The 20,580-nt window shown below is 41.5% G+C and overlaps 1 long non-coding RNA gene across 1 annotated transcript; it reads left to right on the top strand.

The window, feature by feature from the left end:
- The first annotated feature begins 855 nt into the window (after nt 1-855).
- On the top strand, nt 856-14,206 carry LOC147313158 (uncharacterized). Its single transcript, XR_015125155.1, has 7 exons — nt 856-1,897; nt 4,621-4,784; nt 4,850-5,060; nt 6,123-11,521; nt 12,233-12,332; nt 13,428-13,472; nt 14,031-14,206. It is a non-coding gene; the product is annotated as an uncharacterized LOC147313158 (long non-coding RNA).
- Nucleotides 14,207-20,580: the final 6,374 nt, after the last annotated feature.

Below are 20,580 nucleotides of genomic sequence, written 5' to 3'. Positions count from 1 at the left end.
AGGATGGCCAGTCCCCCTGTCTCTTCACCTTTAACGAGTCACTTAAATAACAACCCAAAAAGCCTAATAAAGAATCACAATCAACCAGTGTGTGTTTTTCTTCATTACGGTTTTTAAATACAAATCAGTCAGTCAATTAATAAAAATACAAGTAAGGGTAATGGAACCCCTGGTCTCCATTACACACATAAATACCATAAAGACACTAAGTCGTAGAGCTCTGAACTCCTTGCTTCTATGATATTTACACTTCTTCTTGGCCTTCTCCTTCACTCTGAGTCACTCCAGGATAAACGCATCAGCTCAGACATACAATAATTAAAATATGTGTAGGTGACCGTTTGGCAGAAGACGATGTCGAGGCGGTACTGCAGTGACACGTCCGTGGCTATCGTCGGGGCGGTGTCCTGCATCAGAAGGAAGTCAATAGACTTCTTGGCTTTGTTGCTCATCATGGCGCTGTAGTCCGTGGGCGTGGCCTGCAAAAAGTGTAAATAAACCATCAGAGACCAAACACAAATATGCCTTCCAACCACTAGTTTAGACAACATCTTGCAAAGAGTGTGTATTTCAGAGTGCAGTTGTTTTTAAATTTGACAGAAACAGAAATAAAGACGGAAGAGAAGGACAACAGGGAAAGCAGAAGCACCGACACACTGAAATCTTTTAGGGTCAAGCTCCAGAACTAGCCACAAATCCTGCTGGAAAGAACCTAAAAATACTTAAAAATACTTGCAGAGATCGAATGGAGCCGTTAACTCAAAAGCCTGGTGTCAGGCATGTTCTTTAATAAATAAGAAACGAGCTGATATGTTACAGACCCCAGTCTTTACGTAAAGAAAAAGCTGACATTTAGAGAGAGAGGTCTGGGCTTCTCTGCTTGGGCTGCTGCCCCCGCGACCCGGCTCCGGATAAAGTGGAAGAAAGTGGATGGATGAATGAATCTTGAAAATGAACAAGTCTTCCAGTACAGAGTAAAATGTGAGAGTGAAAATATTGCGTGTACTTAAAACCCCTGGAGGGTCTTGGGTCGATTTGTGGCTATTTTCAAATTTTGATTACATGCCATTTGCACAGTGTTGAATGGACTATAGCCAAATTCTCCAAAAAAAAAGTTTGATATGATTTTATTTCAAAATTCAAGTCTGACTTCCTTCAATTAGCTTCAGTGGCTAAGCTACAGACAAACTTACACTATTGTGCTTAGTGGTCGATTTGTGCCCCATTGAAACCCATTATAAACGCTATTTTTCACTGCAAATTAATTACGGTCAAAGGGATCGTTGATGTTTAGCGTTCATTTTCATTTTGCAGGACGGGCCTTAGAGTTGTAATGTTTTTATTTGTCCACCGGGTGGCGCCCTTGCTCCACATTTGACCCCGGGCTGGAAAACAGCGGGCTGCTTAGATAGACCTGCGGGAAATGAAGCCTCATTTCCGGCGTGCAGCAGCGGCTTCGCCCGCTGATCGGGCGGGACAATTTTTTGGTCCCTAGGACCGTGAGAGGGTGCTTTTTTTTTTTTTAGTCAACAGGAAATGACGTATTTGTTGTCACGTGGTATCGGGCGTGTGTGCTGGAAAAACGGGTCCCCGGTGATCGTGCCCCGGTAACAATGGCGTGTCCAGCGGGGTGGCCTGGGGGGGCACAGGCCACCCCCCAAACCAGACTGGCCACCCCAGGTGCCACCCCAAAGGCAAAACAATAAAATTCAATCAAATATCAAATGTCCGATTATGTTTTCACGGTGACGCTCAGATATCCGAGTGTAAGTGAATGCAGCATCGCTTCTGCGCTATGCGCATCACGTTAGCAAAGGTAGGAGAGCCAAGCGCGAAAGATGGCACTGGAGGAAACAATTTTTCGGTGAAAGAAAATGAGGACAGAATAAATGTCCCGGTAAGTAATATCAAGTTTGTTGAGTTTAGTAAACTTCGGTGAAATTAGAATACCAAGGAAAAAAATAACACTTAAAGAATTATTGCAGCTGTGGAATATTTCAGACAGTATGCTACTGAGGGCAGCTAACATAAGAGTTATGCGTTATAAGATATAATCTAAGTCGTAACATTGCTGTATGGAGCTGCAGATTTGGTTGCAGGTTAACATAGCTGGACTGGCCATCGGGCATACCGGGCATATCCCCAGTGACTTATTTTTTATTTTTTTTGTAATGGCATGAACAATGAGAGGTGGTGGATTGGCCAGATGCAGGTCGATGTGTAGAAATAACTCCGTTGTTTGGTGGTGGCTATGACGGGGCTTCCACAGAGGCAACAGGTGGATGAGGGAAGGGGAGGCAGGAGGAGAGACCCGAAGCAGCCACCAGTCCGAGTGTCAGGTGAACTGAACTTCATGTAAGAAGTTATGACCTGCAGTCTATCTGGGTCAGATATAAACCAAGTTTAGGTGGAGTTTATTTTCATGTTGCTGACTTTTTACTGTCAGTTGCAATAACTCATACTGCGTTCTAGCCAGTTTGACGGAGTTTTTATACAGCTGGGTGGGTGCTATGATGTTACTGATAGTGAACTTTATTTTATTCATAAGGTTAGTAGAGTTGCCAACGGCTCCTTAAAAAAATGGAATGGTCCCTCATTCAGAGAAAATATTACACGTTTTGTATTGAGCTGAGAAGAGACGCAGTTTGTCCCGAACTTTAGCTAGAATGGAAAAAAGACACAAAGCTGGATTTATTCTGTCTTTATGCTGCACAGCTGCCTCTTCTCTCATTCTCTCTCCCTGCCTCTCCTGTTGCTACTTCAATCATGAAACTGATCAATGATCAGCTGATCGGCTTTTCTCTCTTGTTTATCGCCCACTTTGCGCCAGAAAGAGGAAACCAGCAGATGTTGCGCTAAACAACAGCAGCACGTTTAAGCTTGATCGGCTGTTGTTAGAATGTCTTTAATATTAATTTCTAGTATCAGCTGATGTTTGCTGGAGCCACAGCTGTAAAGCTGCTGGTCATGATGTCTGTTTAGATATGTGGTGAGAGGGAAACATGAAGATGAAACCAGGAGATGTCCTTACTGAACCATCAGAGCTGAACAGGTGATGGAGAAACAGGTTTACCTTTTAGGTGACATGAATGAGTTGAAGGGAAGTTATGAACTGTTTCTGAGAGACAAATAACACCAGGATCCTTTTTTATGTAGCAGACAGCTGGTAACTGTGCAGGGGCGGGTCTAGCAAAGTTTTGCCAGGGGGCCAGGTAGGGCATTAACAGGGAAAGGTGGGCACAAAGAAATACTTTTCTTTCTTATTCTCATTTAAAATACCTAGTTTTTATTAAATAATTATCTAAATCTTACAACCAAAGTTTTTATCTGACGTAAAATGTATAGAAATCATACATATACCAACAAGACTGTACATCACTGTCACAACAGGGTTTGTTTTCAGTCAAAGTCTTTATGGCTTTACTACCTGGTGGGTCGGTCTGTAGTAAAAATGCCCAATTTTTTTGTCCCAGTCCAGCCCTGCAGGTTAATACTGGCAGTGTCACCATGCCAGCTGACTGTATTTTATCATCAGCCAGTGTTGTTCTTTATCAATATTACCAAAGTTTACGATAAGGCAGCATAGAAAGTATTTACTTGCTTTCAGGTTTCATTCAAATGTTAGTCTTTTCAGTTGTTTCCCCACTTTTTTCCTGTTTCAAAATCAAACACCAGTTTGTGAGAAGATTATCTTCTTTTTTTAACAGGCAGATAAAGTTTTGCATTGGCATTGGCTAATTTGTCAATTGTTTGTTACAAATGTTCGTATTTTAATTTTCAAAAATGTTTTTGCCCAAAACATATGTGCACTATATGTCAGTAAAAATACTATGCAAATATTGTTGTCCTTGACTGCTGAGTAAACACTGACAAAGCACTGATTGTATCTCTTGTACTTTATCAACGCAGTATCTAAAAACTTTGCACCGTAGTGGTTAAAATCTCATTCTAATAAGAGTTAAAAGTGCATTTGGTTATTAGGTTTATAGGATTATTGAATTATGGTTAAGGGTTGGTAGAATTTTTTTTTAAAACATTATCTGCCAATTAAATCTGCCACCCTTCTCCAAATCTGTGCCCCTACCTGGCCCCCCCAACAAAAATTTTCTAGACACGCCACTGTACACAGATGGTCTGAATTTGTGAAGCGAGTGGTATCGCATTTATCGAAGTCGGCTCCTCGTTGTTTTTTTCTAAGCCACGATTAGGCTCATTGAGAGCAGGCATGTGCATGCAGACAGTGTTTGTTTTTACATCTGGTGGGTAACGTCCCTCCCTATATTTTTGGAACAGTACCTCTGAAGCTTGATTTAGATTTCTGCAGGAAATTTACGTTCTAACTTCAGATGTAACACCTCTTAACACTAAACCGGTCCATCACGCTGTTGTTTCCAGTTACAGCGTATATTTCCTGCTGAAGCATATTTCAGGCATAAGACAGAAACATTACAAAAATATACACCTGCAGGCCACTCTATTGTCTTTATTTGACTAAATGCACTAAATTGCTGCCACAAGCTTTTGAACACATGTACCTAATAAAGTGGCTGGTGAGTGTCCTCAGTCCCAGCTCGGATACAGATGTGTCGGTGTGTCGGTGTGTCTTTGTTCCCTGCTCAGTCATCATCCACATACCCCAGGACACTGTCCGAGCCAAAGAGATCATCGCCTACGTCAACACGCTGAAGACTCAGGTCAGCTATTACGCAGAGAGGCTGTCTCAAGCTGCCAAAGACCAATCGGCCAGCGGACTGGAGTGGACGCTCGCCAGTCTGGTTGACAAGGTACTAAAAGTGTTTGACGTTACGTGGGGACGCTTCATATTTCATTCATACCCTCTTCCTTTCAGACCCGTCAGCTGGTGGCAGTGTGCGGCTGCAAGCTGCTAGCTTCAGCTATTTAGGCCCTGAACGCAGTACGAGTACATCGCAACCAAAGCTTCTCCTTCCGCTGAGTCTGAACAAGTAGTGCTCCGCAATGACCAGGATACGCTGAGAGCAAAGTACAGCGGTCACAACAGCCAGTCGTCACTGCACGTGGACTGGCACGAAGAGGAGTGGGTGAGTTGATCAGCAGTTATTGGCTGTTTTCTGATTCCAGATTTTTTATTTCTTTAGCATGACAACAGACAAGCTTAGTTTCTTGGCACACATTGTGGATACAGCTTGATATCTTAACTACACTCTGAACTCTGTTTTTCTTTTCTTGTTGCTTCTTCTTCTTCTTGAGTCATCCCTCTCATGTTGATTTCCAGCTCAGGTCACTCCTTACTTTTAAGAAGTTGGAGGATTCGTGAGCAGATTTTTCCTTCACCATATCAGCCGACTTTATTCTATGAGAAAATACTCTTAAATGACTCGTCTTTAAAAAGTGTTCAGTGTTTTATGTCTGGTCTGTGTGTCATCTTTGTCTTTACAATGTTGCAGCAATACTTTAGTAATGATATGATATGATATGATATGATATGATATGATATGATATACCTTTATTAGTCCCACAAGGGGAAATTTAAATGTTGGTTTAGTGTAAGCTCAGCTTTTTAACTAATGTAAGAAGTGTTATGACTGACTCGTTTTTAATACCTAAATCTGGCCTCAGTGCACAAACCTAAATGAATCGGTACATATGAAAGCGCCCAAGTCACGAGCTGTGTTCAAGGACATGGATAAAACAAAAAGGTTCAAATTTGTGCCCAAAAACCCCACAAATCAGTGTCACTGTTTTAAAATCTGCTGCGAGACCGCTCTAAATGTCAGCTTTTTCTTTACGTAAAGACTGGGGTCTGTAACATATCAGCTCGTTTCTTATTTATTAAAGAACATGCCTGACACCAGGCTTTTGAGTTAACGGCTCCATTCGATCTCTGCAAGTATTTTTAAGTATTTTTAGGTTCTTTCCAGCAGGATTTGTGGCTAGTTCTGGAGCTTGACCCTAAAAGATTTCAGTGTGTCGGTGCTTCTGCTTTCCCTGTTGTCCTTCTCTTCCGTCTTTATTTCTGTTTCTGTCAAATTTAAAAACAACTGCACTCTGAAATACACACTCTTTGCAAGATGTTGTCTAAACTAGTGGTTGGAAGGCATATTTGTGTTTGGTCTCTGATGGTTTATTTACACTTTTTGCAGGCCACGCCCACGGACTACAGCGCCATGATGAGCAACAAAGCCAAGAAGTCTATTGACTTCCTTCTGATGCAGGACACCGCCCCGACGATAGCCACGGACGTGTCACTGCAGTACCGCCTCGACATCGTCTTCTGCCAAACGGTCACCTACACATATTTTAATTATTGTATGTCTGAGCTGATGCGTTTATCCTGGAGTGACTCAGAGTGAAGGAGAAGGCCAAGAAGAAGTGTAAATATCATAGAAGCAAGGAGTTCAGAGCTCTACGACTTAGTGTCTTTATGGTATTTATGTGTGTAATGGAGACCAGGGGTTCCATTACCCTTACTTGTATTTTTATTAATTGACTGACTGATTTGTATTTAAAAACCGTAATGAAGAAAAACACACACTGGTTGATTGTGATTCTTTATTAGGCTTTTTGGGTTGTTATTTAAGTGACTCGTTAAAGGTGAAGAGACAGGGGGACTGGCCATCCTACCTGTGTCAGGAAAAGAACCCGTGTTAGAGCTGTTCACATTTAATCATTTGTCTGTAACCTAAATTAGTTGTATATGTAAAAAGAGAAGTGTTAACAGTACTCACTTTGTAAAGAGTAAAAGCAGCTCAATCACCTGCTTATGAGCTCCTGGAGAAAACCAATGTGCCAGGCTAGGGGAGTGTGTGTTGGAGTGATTTTGTTAAAAGTTGTCATTATTGTGCTTGGACCTTGTCTTGAACTGTATGTTCAGATATTTTCTGTTCCTCCCCCACATGTAGGATGTTGGGGATGTTACTAGCTATAGTTTTCAACTGCAGGCACAATCTATGTAAGATTCTGGTTTCCTTATTTGGTAAGGAATGTTCACTTCCTGCCCTTTATGGGCTCACCATGTAAATGGTGGACTGTTAGAGAGGTTAAGCCATATACGAGGTTGAGGGGAGATGACCCTTTTATGACTAGAGATGCGGTTAAAACGTTTGTAAGCAGGAAGTCACGTATACAGACACACATACACTCTCTCTCACTCACACACACACACACACACACACACACACACACACACACACACACACACACACAGTGCCTTAGCTTTTACCACACAACATATGGGGTTTACAATGGGCGGTTGTGTAACTGTTTTCATTCAATAAAAGGCTGCGAGTGGAGGCTGGAGTTGGAGTTGTCTGAGTTTGGGTGTAGAGCTTGCAACTCTGAGAATCCGACCAGGCTTCCCCTGCACAAGTAAAAACCAATCGAACTCTGATTGTCTTACTTTGTTCTGAGTCAGCGAGGGCTGAAACCTAACTGTGGTTAAGGTGTTTTAATGCAGCGGTCCCCAACCGCCGGGCCACGGACCGTCGTTTGGTCGAGAGATGAGGCTCGGGTGTGAAATGTATGGTTTTCAGAGTTTTTATCGTTATTTTGTTATCGTTTTTATCGTTAACTCTGTTTTCCTGGGTCTTTCACGTGTGTTATGAATAAATCTTCTTTTTTTCCGGTATCGGTACTAGTTTTATTTTGTTGTATTTATCTGTGACACCTTAAAGGCCGGTCCGTGAAAATATTGTCGGGCATAAACCGGTCCGTGGCGCAAAAAAGGTTGGGGACCGCTGTTTTAATGTATATAGAAGAGACTGAAGTTTATATGTTATGGAGTTATTTATAGGACTTGTTACAAATCTTCATATGTCTATGATGTGTTATATCAGCCCGTTCTCACTCCCGAGGCGTAACATGTCGACGTTTTGTCACGTCCCGCGGCGTTCCTGAGGAACGTGAAAGGAGACCTTCGGCGTTCTTATGGTACGCGGCGGGCTATGGCTGGAATCCAGTTCAATGACGCTCCCGCGGTAATAGACGTTCCAGCCCTGTATTCCAGCCCTAAACCTAACCTTATCCCTAGCCCTGACCATAACCTTATTCCTGACCTTAACCAGGACTTTAATGATGTTAAATAGCGTGTTTCTAAGCGATTTGAAGAAAAAGAGCAAACATGTGTAGATTCAGTCCAGACAGTTCTCATATTTCCTCTTTTTTCCGAGGTCGTCATTTAGGAACGTGGTGGGTAGCCGAAAACGTAATATGGTGACGATTTGTCACCTAGCGTAAAATGTTACGCTTTGGGAGTGAGAACGTGTTGGTTATATTGTAGTGGTTTTCTTATGGGGAGGGTTTTGTTTCCCTTTGGTTTGCTGACCCCCAGACTTGGTCTATTCCAGATGCTCACCTGAATCAGGTAGAGTATAACAGGAAGCCATTTGCTTTTCAGAAGGGTTGGATTCTTTGCTGTATCACCATGTGTTCTCATTAATAAAGTACATTTTACTCCAGTCTCGTGCTATTTTAGTGGAAGTGACCCATGACCGTCGGCCAAAACTGACAATATGACTATTAAAAGTCTGAGTAATACTGTAATTTTCTGCTGCTCATTCCTGTGCAATATCCCATCTGACCTCCCGTCATATTTCTTTTCAAGATTTTCTTATTTAATCACTAGTGTACATATATTTATAGATACATATATATATATATATATATTTAGTCATCTTTTCTCTTTTACCACGTCTCTCTAATATTTTGCTCTTTACTATTTTTCTATTTTTTATTTTATTTTATTATATTTTATTATATTTTCTTCTACTGTACCATGCTGCTGAGTGACTGCTGCTCGTCAAACACATTTCATTGCAATGTTGACCCTGTGCTAACTTGCATATGACAAATAAAACTGAAAACTGATAAAACTGAAAACAGTAAAGGCAAAGGGAACACATCAAGTAAGGATTTCACACTCCCACTCACAACGGCACTTTCAAAGCATAAAGCCAAATGCTTCAAAATTTCATTTTGAAGCATTTTAAAAATGAATGTGTTTGAGTTTCATTGCTCCAAAGTAATGTTTTCATATAAGCAAGATAACAACCAGTTTGCAACCATGTAAGTACAGTCCTCTATTGTGAACAGACGTGTTGGCAATCTGTCTGCGTTTATAAATTAGACAACAGTTATTTGCAGATCTTCATCAATCTGCCTGAGAGTGATTGCAGTCAGTCTGAGTTGGACTGCAACTGTTTTGAGTCAGGTTGCCTCCAAGGAGGCAGTTTATTATTTTCCTTTCCTAGTTGGACAGATGGCTGTTGTTTTGTTTTTACTGTAGTGTGCTGGGCCATTAATGGCTCAGGGGCTGCAGCGTATCCGCGCCAACACCTAAGGCCAACGTGGAATCACCGGTCAGACTAACATAAAGAAAGAATCTGTTAAATTACACATTTGTATTCATTAAGTCACAGACAATGAAAACAAGCAGAAATCAAGATGTAATATTTTTATAATTTTATTGATGTTAAATTAAAGTCCCAGCTTAGTTATGTTGTCAGTGCAAGTCACTTCAATCTGTATAGCACCAAAGGAAACAATGGTGTTTTCAAGGTGCTTCACACTGTAAGGTAACAACTTACAGTATTAAAAAGAAAACCCCAAAAGAACAAACCCCTCTGAGCAAGCACGAGGCGACAGTGGGAAGGAAAAACTCCCTTTTAAGAGGAAGAAACCTTCGACAGAACCAGGCTCAGGGCGGGGTGGCCATCTGCCGCGACCATTCCTGGGGATTTCAAAAATGACTTGATCTGATCTAAATGTAAAACTAGCTCATTTAAAGTGTCCAGTGAGTTTTAGAAAATATTTTGCTGTTGATATCACGATGTCACTATAAAGTGGAAACTTTGTTTCTTCCCTTACACCTCCCAAAAAATGCCCGCACCGATGAGAAGCACTTAGATATGCAACTTGGTTCTGTGAATATCTTTCTTTTGAAAGTTTTAACAATATCTTCATCAAGATCTTGGAAGTTTAATTGCCAGAATGTCACCAAAGATGCATGCTTCCATCTTTTACAGAGGGATTTGAAAACCCTCTCGCTGAGTTTCTTGAACTTCTCTGGTGGGATTTTGTCGTATCTGGCCCTGATTTCAGTCCAGATTTTCATGGTAAGCCGGTTGGAGATAGCTTCAGCACTTTCAATGCTGAAGACTGTGCCTGATTTTTTTGCAACCTGGGAAATCAGTCCTTCCACAAAGATTTCCACTGAAAATCTGCATCTTTCTTTCTTTTCATATGATTCCAGTCTATCAGTAACTGTTACTGCCAACAGGTGTTCTTGGAATACTGAAGTAGTTATGATATTAAATATTGGTTGTTCCATTAAATTCATTGAATCCTCCTCCCCACTCCTCCCCATTTTCAATGATATTAGTGACAATTTATGTAATTTGTCACAAATATCAGTGAAAATCGCATTAGCAATGCAGTCAAAATAATTCTGCACTTTTCGGTCTAAATGCAAATCCATCCCCTTGAATTTGTCCAAGAGTAGATCCAACAAACGTTTTTGGTGAGAATGAGGGCACTTTAAAAGTTTACCAAGCTTTGAAAGCACAGCCTGAATTAATGTCTCTAACCATCTTTCAAAGTCTAAGGTTTTTTCAGGTGGCTCACAGTCTACAGAAGATCTGTGATGCTGTATCTTTTTATATGACTCCGTTTGACTTACGTTTGTTAACGGTGGGATGCTGGCTTCATGTTCAACACAGGATTTCTGCTGCTGGGGATCTGGAATTGGATTGTTTTCTGGTTTTGCAGCACTGTGTTGGTCAGCATTTTGACAGCTTTCTTCTGTGTTAGCTGTTTCTTGGCTGTTAGCATCTATATTCTGTGCTGTATCAAACTCCTGCTCAGCAGAATCGTCCAAAAATTTCACACGTGACAAAACCGTTTTGCCAGTAGTGGTGTGGACAGAACAGTTTTCATGTACAGGGGACTTCTGGGAAGACCTCAGTGGTGATACTGCTACTGACTGTGCACACAGGTCCATTACGTCCTCTACAAAACCTACAAGCCGCTTAGCAGTGAAGCAATCCGGATAGCCTGAGATAAGCTCTCCCCACTGCTTGATCGAAAAACTACTGAACAAGTTATTCAAGAGGGATACCAAAGCATGTACTGTAGAATTATCCCCATTGGTCTGAACTGTTTCATCATTTGTCATTGTGTTACAGTTCGAGCTTGCCATTTCACTTTTTTGTTTTTTATGTCTAAAATGTTGTTTTGTGTTAAACTCCGTGTTTGAACGTTTAAAGCGCTGCTGTCCCGCTGTGTGAATGCGTTTCAACTGAACAGCCAGGTCTATATATAAGGTCGGTTTAAGGTTTCTTTGTAACGTCACCTGACGTTTCTTTGTAACGTCACCAGTCAAAGGACTGGCCCGCCCCGTCATAACGAAAGGGGCGGGACAAATCTGTTGCTTAGCAACTGAAAAAAAGGCACACCGCGCTGAATGCTACATCCGGCCTGCGACGGTACACCGCCTCCGCACCACCGTTTAAACATGAAGTGTGGATGTTAGAAGATCCCAAATATGGTGAGCTACTGGGAAATTACTCACGTTTTTGTTCTTGAGAGTGAGCGATAATAATTATTGAGAAATTACAGTAGTCTGTCTACAAAAACTACAAAAATGACCTAAATAAGACAGAAGTACACATTCATTTTTATCGTTTTGTCAACAACAGGGCGCATGAGGTTTGTTCAGTATTTGTTGTGTCTACAAGGCTCAGGCGCCCCCATGAAGTGTCTTATTTGTATAGTTGAAAGCATTATAAAGGAACGCAAAACTAAATTACATATAATTATAATTCTTGGCACTTTCTGGTGTGTGTGAGTTAGTGTTTCTCTTTTATGATTTGTGGGTCCAGCATCAAATTCAGAATCCTTCCCATCACACATGAGGTCTTGAATAATCATCTTATTTTAAAGACCTCGTAGTTTGATAGTTTGCTCTCAGACTGTGGGCTTCCTTGTGGTTTTTAGGATATTTAGAAGTAGAAGGGGATCATCCTTCTGTGGAACCAGCTCCCAGTTTGAATGCAGGAGACGGACACTATCTCTACTTTTAAGATTAAGTTTCAAAGTTACCTTTTTGCCAACGCATATAGCTAGGGCTGAATCAGGTGACCATGAATCCTCCCTTAGTTACCCTGGGACTACCCTGCTGGGGGATTCCCACCATGTGTTTATACACCTCTCTGCATTCAATAATTAGTTCTTGTTCATCTCTGGCTCTCGTCCACAGTGTGTCTTTTGTCCCCTTTTTCGTCTCCTCATCCCCAAAGGGTCGCAGCGGGCTGCCCCTCCCTGACCGTGGTTCTGCCAGAGGGTGCTTCCTGTTAAAAGTGAGTTGTTCCTTCCCACTGTATTGAGGTTTTTTCTTTTTAATTGTAGACTTTCTACCTTACAATCTATACCACCTCGAGGAGACTGTTGTTGTGATTCAGCTCTGCATAAATACAATTAAATCGAATTAAGTGGGTTCAGCTGTTTTGTGAAATAAATGTGAGTGACATGGTAAGTAATAGCCTGCATGTAACTCATGGTAAGAAGAGCAATATCGCCCCCTCCTGGTTCAACCTTTTTTTCTTTGCAGTAATCTTTCCAATAATAATACATATGCACTAACCTCATGCTTGCTGTTAACAATAGCCTAAAGACACAAAATCAAGTTTAGTTTTTTCCTTAAGTTTATGTTTTTTTTTATATGGTTGGCATTTATTTTGTTTCTTTTTAATAATTATATTGATTCTATTGATTGTTTGCCAAGCACTGAGGTCTCTGCTTAGACTGTGCTACTGGGATCACTGATTTAAAAATGAGGCAAAAGCACCAAAGTTGTGCTCAAAAATAGTACAGTGAGCTACAAGCTGTTGCTGTAGTAATTCTAACACACTTATTGTTTTTAAATACATACATGTTTAGTTCTTTTAAACCTAATTATATATTTTTTTTTTGCAAAAGTGTCACCTAAACACCCAAATATACGTAATTCAAAACTTAATTTAATTATTACCCATTTGGCTGGTAACATGGACCCAGTCTGATGGATAGTTACTGAACAGATAGTCTTTTCTTTAAAGGCTGCATTCAGAGCAAATCATTGTAAAAACAAGACAAGTCAATAAAAAACAAGTAATAACTATAATACTAAACTACAATAGAGAGAAAATCCAGTAAATATAATTATATTATGTAAAAAATATACAAATATTTACCTCTAATTTAAAAAGACATTACAAGGGTACTAGTTTCATTTTAATCTAAACATAATCTAAATTGACACTAAATCAGTTTAAATATTACAGCTGAAGGTGATTTTAATAAATGTACTGCTGCTTGACTTTGTTTTACTACTGCAGTATAATTTATCATGTACAAAAGCTCCAAATGTTGTTTCTCTGACTTAATGTTCTGATGACGTTTGTGTTACTTTGCAGGAAATAGTCAGGACCCAGATGAACCTGTGCTGGAATTCAGTGTGGGTGAGTAATATGAGCATTTATGAAGGCTGTCCATGACCTGTAATTAAATTTAGCGTCATTAGTGCCACTCATTGCAAGTGACAGTGCACATGCTTTCAGCATGGAGTCTGCTCTTATGGTAGCAAAATAAATTCAGAAAATCTCCATCAAAAAGCAGCTCAGCAGCAGAAATATATATGGTCAGCTGGTTGTGAGTTAATGAGCATGTGAAATCAGTGTGAACATTTTGAAACAACAACTCTCCAACCTCGTAATTGTAAGACTGCCTGTGCAGCCACAGGAGCCTTCAGAGAGTCTTCCTGCTTGTCTCTTGGGTTGATTTGCTCGTGTTTTCTCACCCAGTCAATGACTGTAAAAGGGCTGGACTAATTGGAGGCAGGTGTAATTGATTGCACTGATATGCTAGTCTACTTATAGCCCACATTACAAACACTGCTGTGTTATTTTGTCTCTCAGTGCAGGTATGTAATGTGACAAAACCTCTAATGATCTGATATGTTTGGGATGGATGGGCTGTGAATTATATAGTGAATTGTCTTATTTTGTCGCTCTGTGCAGGCTTTCTACTTACAGGGTGGTGGGTCTCAGAGGACAATTGCTACCCCTGTTGAAGTGAACAACGTGTGGAGTGCAACTGGCTTTGTGGCATAGCTGGCTCTGGCCTTGGACTGTGTGTTTTTACTTTGTACCTAAATGGGACACTGGACTTCTAACTACTATTCATTGTGTTTATAAATAAAATTTTAGAATTTTATTGACTGTCATCTTTTTGCCCATGGTTGGTGAGACCTAGAATCTCTTTGTGTGTGTGTGTGTGTGTGTGTAACATCAACAGGGTTTTGCATAAAAGAGTGTGAGCAGGTCAAAAGGTCAATTCATTTATTGTAGTTTTATGGCAGCACCCTCTAGTGGCCTTGAAGCAAACAGTCTCCTAACTAAGCCATGGCATCTCTGGTCTCTCCTACTTTTGTGTGCTCTGCTGGAGGAGCAGCATTGGATCTAGTGATACTGAGTAAGCTGATTAGGACAGGCCTGGAGAAATGTGGTTTGCATGAAGTATCAGGAAAAAAACAACCTTGTATTGTAAAATAATAATACACGAATAATAAATACTTTTCATGACATTCAGATTTCTGGACTCACGAGTTCATAGAACATTAATGTTACGAAACATTGAGAAGTCTTAAAACTACATTGTATACTTATTATTTATTTACTTTAATCAGATTTGACTGGTATTTTTAAACATTAAGTTTTTGTTCCTTCAACTATTGTATTTAAGCTTATGACTCACTCACAGTATGTTTATATAACTGCCTAAAAAACGGTGAGGATGTGGCCGCAGTGGCTGAGAAGCAAGAACTTTGCTTTTTCTTTTTTTTTTTCTTTTTTTTTAATTGGGAAGCATAAATGAACATACCAGAAAACCCTGCACGAAGGAGCCATATTTGTTTTTTGTGTGTGCATAAGATGACGCTTTAGTATTATTACACATATGATAAGGATGTTAGCATGCAACACACAAACTCAAGTGGTGTTGCCAAGATAGTTGCTGACTGGCAAGAAACTTCTAGAAGAAATCTGGTGACAGTCCAAAGCACAAATTAGATATTCACTGAGATATTCAACATCTCTTTATCTCAGTCGGTGATCCCCACATGCTTCAAAGAGTCCATCATTGTTCCTGTCCCGAAGAAACCCCACCCTGCTTCTCTCAATGACTATCGCCCTGTAGCCCTCACCTCAGTAGTGATGAAGTGCTTTGAACGCCTGGTCAGAGACTTCATCATTTCTTCACTACCAGACACACTGGACCCACTACAGTTCGCTTACCGTCCAAATCGTTCCACAGACGATGCCATCTCTCATCTCCTCCACACATCACTCACTCACTTGGACACTAGAAGGGGGAATTATGTTAAAATGCTCTTCATAGACTACAGCTCTGCATTTAATACCATAATTCCCTCCACACTCACCACCAAGCTGGAGCATCTGGGACTCAGCTCATCTATGTGTCAGTGGATCTCCAACTTCCTAACTGGCAGACCACAGGCAGTAAGGATGGGCGGACATGTCTCAGCCTCCACCACTCTCAGCACTGGAGCCCCCCAGGGGTGTGTTCTGAGCCCCCTGCTGTACTCTTTGTACACATATGACTGTGTGGCCACTACCAGCTCCACCACCATCATCAAGTTTGCTGACGACACCGTCGTGGTGGGCCTGATCTCTGATAACAACGAGACGGCCTACCTGAAGGAGATTAGGAATCTGGAGAACTGGTGCCAGAGGAACAACCTCCTTCTAAACGTCAGTAAGACAAAGGAGCTGATAGTGGACTTCAGCACTAAGCAGGAGAGGAACTACCAGACCCCCGTCATCAACGAGTGCCCAGTGGAGAGAGTGGACAGCTTCAAATACCTCGGAGTTCACATCACGCAGGACCTGTCATGGTCCTGTCACATCAACACCGTGGTGAAAAAGGCCCGACAGCGTCTCTACCACCTCAGACGCTTGAGAGACTTCCAACTGCCCTCCAAGGTGCTCAGGAACTTTTACTCGTGCACCATAGAGAGCATCCTGGCGGGAAACATCTTAACCTGGTTCGGGAACAGCACCATGCAGGACAGACGAGCTCTACAGAGGGTTGTGCGGTCAGCTGAGCGCACCATCCGCTCCGAGCTCCCTGACCTGCACTCAATCTACAGCAGGCGGTGCTGGACCAAGGCCAGGAAGATCGTGAAGGACCTCAGCCATCCCAACAACAGACTGTTCTCTCTGCTGAGGTCAGGAAAGCGATTCCGCTCCCTGAAGACCAACACAGAGAGACTGAGGAGGAGCTTCTTCCCGCAGGCGATACGGTCTCTCAATCACACCACCACACAGTACTGACCCACACATATGGTTCTTACACACACACTGGACTTTCTGGACTTTGGTTTTGCACAACACTGGTCACTATATTCTTCATTTCCGGTTAATACTTGTACAGCTGCTGTTATTGTGTATATATTTATTTATATTTAGATTTCTTCATACATTCTTATATAGTTCTATATTGTGTATTGTGTATTTTGTTGTACAGTTATTTTATTTTCAACTTTAATTTATATACACTCAACAAAAATATAAACGCAACACCTTTGTTACTGCTCCTATTCCCCATGGGATGGACGTAGAGACCTAAAATTCATTCCAGATACACAATATAACCATCCCTCCCAAACAGTGGTCACAAATCAGTCCAAATGTGTGGTAGTGGGCACATCTGCTATATTGAGATAATCCACCCCACCTCGCAGGTGTGCCACATCAGGATGCTGATCTGACATCATGAGTAGTGCACAGGTGTACCTCAGACTGCCCACAACAAAAGGCCACCCTGGAATGTGCAGTTTTTTGCGCTATTGGGGGTCTGGGGACCCAGAACCGGTCAGTATCTGGTGTGACCACCATTTGCCTCATGCAGTGCAACACATCGTCGCATGGAGTCTATCAGATTGTCAATTGTGGCCTGTGGAATGTTGGTCCACTCCACTTCAATGGCTGTGCGAGGTTGTTGGATATTCGTGGGAACTGGTACACGCTGTCGTATACGCCGGTCAAGCACATCCCGAACATGCTCAATGGGTGACATGTCCGGTGAGTATGCTGGCCACGCAAGAACTGGGACATTCTCAGCTGCCATCTGCCCTGAACAATGTGAACCATGATTCATCCGTGAAGCGCACACCTCTCCAACGTGCCAGACGCCATCGAATGTGAGCATTTGCCCACACAAGTCTGCTACGGCGACGAGCTGGAGTCAGGTCAAGACCCCGATGAGGACGACGGGCATGCAGTTGAGCGTCCCTGAGACGGTTTCTGACAGTTTGTGCAGAAATTGTTTGGTTGTGCAAACCAATTGTTCCAGCAGCTGTCTGGGTGGCTGGTCTCAGACGATCTTGGAGGTGAACCTGCTGGATGTGGAGGTCCTGGGCTGGTGTGGTTACACGAGGTCTGCGGTTGTGAGGCCGGTTGGATGTGCTGCCATATTCTCTGAAACGCCTGTGGAGACGGCTTATGGTTGAGAAATGAACATTCAATGCACGGGCGACAGATCTGGTTGACATTGCTGCTGTCAGCATGCCAATTGCACGCTCCCTCATTGCTTGTGGCATCTGTGGCATTTTGCTGTGAGACAAAACTGCACATTCCAGGGTGGCCTTTTGTTGTGGGCAGTCTGAGGTACACCTGTGCACTACTCATGATGTCAGATCAGCATCCTGATGTGGCACACCTGTGAGGTGGGATGGATTATCTCAATATAGCAGATGTGCCCACTACCACACATTTGGACTGATTTGTGACCACTGTTTGGGAGGGATGGTTATATTGTGTATCTGGAATGAATTTTAGGTCTCTACGTCCATCCCATGGGGAATAGGAGCAAAAACAAAAGTGTTGCGTTTATATTTTTGTTGAGTGTATGAAGACGTGGATTCTCCTTTTCACATGTTAGCATGTTGTTTGGCCAGCTGTGGCTTACATTACCACAGCTGTGATAAAATTATCAGGAGTACTTCTATGTCTATGAGGGGAAAGCTTTCCTTGTTTACATATAATATAATAATGATACAGATAATGAAAGTCAGACAAAGTGGATCATGTCTTTTACAAAGTGCATAAATAAATCAAGCAGATTTTTTTTCGGTTGTGGTTTCTGAGTTGTGAAATGTCTGCAGCTCCGGAGTGGACTGTATTTGATTTGTCACATTGAAAGAGGGCCAGAAAATTACATAATCAGTGAAGCCAAACACATGTCTCTTTCCTAATATGGGCAATGTCTTTAGTAAAACTCAGCTGTAAGCATGTCTCCAGGCTCTGAATTGAAGGATTTTAGCACACAATGTTATGTGTTTTCAAACTCACAAAATCATATTTTACGTTCTTGAAGCAATAACCACGTGAAACTGAAGTTTAAATACTTTTCTTCCCTACATCCTGTGTGCAAGAGTCAATTATAGCATCATTTGGAGAGTTATATTTCATTTAGCATGTTATCGCATATCTGAAGGGGACCTAAAATAAAGCACAGTTCAGTCAGAGGGTCTCTTATTGATTGAAATCAACTTTTCCTGCTTTTAGGAGATAACTGAAAGTATACATGAAAGTGCCTTATCTTTTATAACCACAGGTTTTTTTTTATAATGGGTGTTTGTGTAAACTGTGTGTCACAGAAATAAAAGGCTGCTGTGGCGTGATGGTTCTTCGTAGTGGTCTGACACCGAGGGCAGAGGGGCTGCTCTGAGATCCTTCCCTTGCTAGCATGTGAAAAACCGGTTGAGCTGTTCGTCTTGTTTCATTAACGGGAATAAGTCTCTAAAGCAGCGGGGCCTGTGGAAGCGCAGACCCAACACTTTCCAGTAGCATAAGATTTTTTGCCAAGAAGTGCGACAGCAAAGAACTGATTGTCCAAATATAAGTTTCCTTACTTTTTCTATGAAGTTTATATGTTTGTAAAAATAAAGTAAACCATCTGCTCTAAACAGGTTTACATAGACTCAAGATTCCTTTTATCATTTTCTTGAAAATGTGTTTTTGGGGTGTTTTGCAAAACTAACTTTCCTCAGTCACACACTTTTTTCCTTCAGTTAAAAAACTTGTAGATCTGGCATATTGATCGATCACAGGTTTGATAGCTTATCTCTGGACAGTCAGCTTAAAGAAGAATTTGCAAAGTTCATTGTATTTATTTAAGATCATTTTTGACAGCCACAGCTGTGACACATCAATGATTTTTATAAGATATTTATCACAGACTGACAGAACTACGAGAAACACCTTTTAGTTATCGTCCTTTTTAGTCGTCTGAAAAGTTCATATAAAAGCAGAGGTTTCTCTGTTTTAAAGACACAGAACATTTTTAAGACACAATCACACAAGTAGATATTTCAAGAAGACAGTGTAAACAAACATTTAGGGGCTGTGGTTTCACATGTTGCTCCACCTATCATGCGTTAGAGTCACCTTCCAGTAAGTTTCCAGGTCACTTACCCAGTATATGTACTCAGACTGGAACCAGTATGTTTGAGATTCATACAACCAGAAAACTGTCTCCTCTGTTTATTGTGTGAATTCACACTATTGAGATCCTGTTTCTCTTTAAACTTTATTCTACCTTATTCTAGTTGCTCCGACCTTTGCTGGTTAACTACTCCCTCCGTTTTCAGCCGATTTCCACCATTTAAACTTGAATCTGTTCTGCTCCCTGTGCTAATGCCAGCTGTATCTTTTGGTGGTCATACCTTTCATACTTTTTGAGATATTACAGTTTTTGCCCGTTGCTTGAACACTACAAACCCATGCTTAGACTAAAGTAACACAACTTGAAGCTTTTGTTACCATACCTCAAACACATGTACCCCTACCTTAAACAAAAGCGCTGCTTTGCACCCTAGTTGCAATTATGCAACACACTTACTCCTTTATGCAACACACATGGTCCTGCATGCTACACTCTATTTCATACATAAGACACTTTGTTCACAAAATGAAATTTCAGGGTGCCATTTGGAAAACACATGTACCCAAAATACAAAACACATCGGGTAATTGCAACCACTCAAATACACACCTGAAGGCACTTACTTGTAAAACTGAACACCAATTAGCCAACTACAAAAAGCCCTCAGTTTAGCCAATTCAAGAACTTTGCAAGCATGGATGGAGGGAGAGCAGGAGGAGGAGGAGCAGGTCGATGTCGAAGTCGAAGTCGAAGAGGCCATGCACGGACCCATATTTCTGATGATATAAGAGCAACTTTGGTGGACCATGTCATCAACCATGGCCTGACTATGAGGGAAGCTGGGCAGAGAGTCCACCCACATCTAAGCTGCTTCACAGTGGCATCTGTAATAAGAACATTCCGACTAGAAAACAGGTCTGTCTTCACCTCTCTACCTTCTACTCCACTCAGATGGTTTTTATAGCACTGTTCTACAGTATATACCATTACCATATCAAGTGTACAGGGTATTGCAGGGTGCTAAGGCTCCTTTTGCAGCCAAAGTGGTAGTTTCTGTGAAACATAGCATGATTACTTATATTGAAGTACAGTGTTGTACAG

This window comes from Aulonocara sp. 'chitande type north' Nkhata Bay, linkage group LG15 (genome assembly GCF_057382095.1).
Source record: "Aulonocara sp. 'chitande type north' Nkhata Bay isolate Kocher_YH1m ecotype deep benthic linkage group LG15, A_spYH_male_GT1.1, whole genome shotgun sequence".
In the NCBI taxonomy this organism is placed as follows: Eukaryota; Metazoa; Chordata; class Actinopteri; order Cichliformes; family Cichlidae; genus Aulonocara; species Aulonocara sp. 'chitande type north' Nkhata Bay.
This window is presented reverse-complemented; position numbering and strand designations above follow the sequence as displayed.